The 3377-nt window shown below is 43.1% G+C and overlaps 1 pseudogene; it reads right to left on the reverse strand.

Annotated features, from left to right (window-relative positions):
* Positions 1-1836: 1836 nt before the first annotated feature.
* Positions 1837-2582, reverse strand: LOC129251345 (uncharacterized; annotated as a pseudogene).
* Between the last annotated feature and the right edge of the window lie 795 nt (positions 2583-3377).

The raw sequence follows: 3377 nt of genomic DNA on the forward strand, positions 1-3377 counted from the left end.
TCACCACTGTAGTCAACATATGGAATATTGCATGGTCGGAGAGTCTTTTCCATAATATTATTCTCGTAAAACGACAAAGGCAACAAAGTGCATGGTGCACCTGTGTCACAAACAGCATTTAATTTAACTCCATCAATAACGACTGGAATAGAATACACGTCAAACGAATTTCGCTCAGCCACACTAAAAATTGAATGATTAAACAAATCATTATTATCATGTTCATCATCATTATCATTAGATACATAATTAACACTTCTCTTTTTATTGTAACAAACAGACGCCAAATGACCAACTCTTCCACAAGAATGACACTTGCTATCTTTGTATTTGCATGACTGAGATGCATGATTTCGCCAACCACAGTGAGGACAAGGAAATTTTCTTTCACCATCGCCTCTGTTATCTCTGCCACCATCTCTGTTGCTGCCACCATCACCACTGCCTCTGTTGCTGCTTCCCCATTTGCCTCTGTTGCTGTTGCCACCATTACCTCTGTTGTCACTACTACTGTTGCCTCTATTGCTGTTACCACTACCGTTGTTCTGCTTCTGATGTTTTTGCTTCTTGACTAAATTCACTGCAGTTTCTTCTTTTCCTCCCTTTATTATGCATTTCGTCTCTAATATCATCGCCTTTCTTAATGCACTTTGAATTGTGAGATTCTCATCTTCTTCACACAGTCTTTCAAAGATGAAATTTGGCAAACCCATTACGAATTGGTTTAACACAAATGCATCTAAATTGACCCCAAATTTACAATTAAGTGCCAACATCTTTACACGAGCATACCATTCCGCCACAGATTCACTTTCTTGCTTCGTTGAAATATGAAATATTTTCCGCTCACTAAATACAATAGTAGGTGGAGTATATTGTATCATCATGCAAATCACTTCACAGAAATGTATCTCCAAACGTTCCTTCCAAACATTCCACGACTCCACATTCGGGTTAAATTCTGGAACATTCGTCGTTTGAAGCATTGTCACTGGTGTCACCATCTTGCTGTCGTTCGCTGACTTTTCTTCTTTAGGAGGCATGTTGTGATTTTCTTTATTTTACTGTTTTCTTTTTTGTTTAAGTTTATTTTATATGTATTTACATATATGTACAAATATATTTGTTTTTGTTGCACACAACTTCTGTTATATTTTTTTCCGTTTTATTCTCGTCGCCAATATGTAGTGTATCAATAGAGGAAAACAACCAGCTCATTCTCAGTTCAAATAACAACTGTCCAGTTTATTAACATTGACTCTTATTTCTAATGATTACTAATAAGGTGAATATGTATGTATGTATATAAAGAGAGTGAGAGTGATTGTTATAGATAAATTATGTTATTTACATTGATATGCATTTACACAATGTTATTTAGGCTAACTGTAAATATCAATACTCTATAAAAATTAAAGAGTGACCCACCTCGCTCGTTAATATCTGAACTACCGCAGGTAGTGTGATTGCGTCGCCTCCCAATAGTAATTTCTTGCCGTGAGCTTCGCTGTCCAGTATCAGCTCTTTTAGTAGGTTCGATGGTACTGGGTCTCCGTGTGCCATAAAAAAGACGATAGGCGGTACTTGTTACCATCTGTCTCCCAGCTTATCATAGTTGGGTCTATATTGCTATATTTGTGGATCATAAATGTGGTTAGTTCTGTTTTTACCATAATACAATACCTTGATTTACCTTCACAGTTCGCTGTGTATAGCCTATATTTCGGTGTCCTCAATCCGCAGATGTGCCCTCCATTGATCCATGGGTCCTGCATGAGGAGAAAATCAGGGTTGTCGGCTGCCATGCGATCAATTAGGGCTTGCGATGCTAGCTTGCTATGATGTAGGTTTATTTGAAGGAGACGCATTATTTGCACTCTCATCTGCTTGTGATTTGCTCAAGAGCTCTCTTTCTGAGTATGTTGTACTCGAACCAGCTGGAAGCCCAGTTGTCGTACTCGTACTCATTTTCTTAAGTCTAGCTGTGACCTCAGACCCTGATGAACAGAACACTTCCAAGTCGATGCTCGCGACGTCGCTTGAGGACTCCATTGGATCTTTCACAGCGTCATTAGCTTCAATCTTTGAGGCTAATTGGTCGATGGCATCAGCATCTGTTTCATAGGTTCTGGCTCTCACCTTGCCAAAACCGTAGTTTATGATACCTTCGCTTTTCGCCAAAGGTTCTAGCGAGTGGTTCGTTAGCAACAGCATTACCTTCATTGTGGCACGTTTCGTCACCACACCGTCTACTGTTACAGTACTGTGAATAGCATTGACAAATTTCCAGCTCGCCGTTGGAAGGCCTGGATTGCATGCACTTATTATTTGCATGATTTGCTCTGGGTCGGAGGGTGTAGGGACCCAAACTCGTGCCCTCGGTCGAGATGGACATCTTTCTTGTCTACTACCATGAGCTTCGCTCCAGGGTAGACTTCCCCGATCTTCGCTATTGCTGCTTTCTATAGCTCTACCGGTCTTTCGTCGTTGCAGGCTATAATTTTAATTTGGCCTTGATACCAGCCAGCGTCAGTACATGATGGTTTCGGGCCTGGATTGCTTAGTAGCACTTCCAGCGTCATATTGGTCAGAGCAGCCTGCACCCGTTTCCATTGGGCACCATTCCTTCGGGATCACCCTCATCCAGGACACCAATGATGGTGCGATTGCGGGCCACTTCCACGAATGTTTTATTAGGCGCTATGCCTCGATTTTTCGGTCTTTTCGCTGACGGTTTGACCTCTTCAGTAGACCCTTCTTCGCCCACTCTATCGACTCGCTTACCCCCTTCGTCAGCTCCTCCGTTGTTGGTGGTGTATCTTTGAGTATCTTGACGGCATTACGCCACTCCAAATACCCTGCTTTGGTTGGATCAGTGACCCTTACTGTCGGCCAGCTGGCAGGAATGCCAGTAGACTGGGAGCGCCCTATAACGACTATTGCAGAAGCTGTGACGACATTAAAGAAGAAGAGACCATAGAACACTTTCTATGCGGGTGCATGGCTCTGGATAGAAGAAGGTTCAATATATTCGGAAAAAGCTCCCTGAATAGCTTGGCAGAAGTAGCCAATATAAAAATAACAAGTCTTGTTAGATATATCAAAGCCACAGGTTGGTTCAATGAGGACGATGTAGAGTGAGGAGAGGGGATAGCCCCGGTGGTATCACCGCAGGAGGAGCCGATGTACTGGAGCTAGGCTTAGCCTCATTCCCAGTGCCAGCGCTTGTCGCCGGTCCACTCTGACTAAGCCGCAAGGGCATCTCCCACAAGGAGGTGACGGGTACAACGACCCCGCGGACCCTAGTCAAAAACCGCAAGGGCATCTCCCACAAGGAGGTGACGGGTACGACGACCCCGCGGACTCTAGTCAAGATG

The sequence above is a fragment of the Anastrepha obliqua genome, unplaced genomic scaffold, assembly GCF_027943255.1.
Source record: "Anastrepha obliqua isolate idAnaObli1 unplaced genomic scaffold, idAnaObli1_1.0 ptg000012l, whole genome shotgun sequence".
Taxonomy (NCBI): domain Eukaryota; kingdom Metazoa; phylum Arthropoda; class Insecta; order Diptera; family Tephritidae; genus Anastrepha; species Anastrepha obliqua.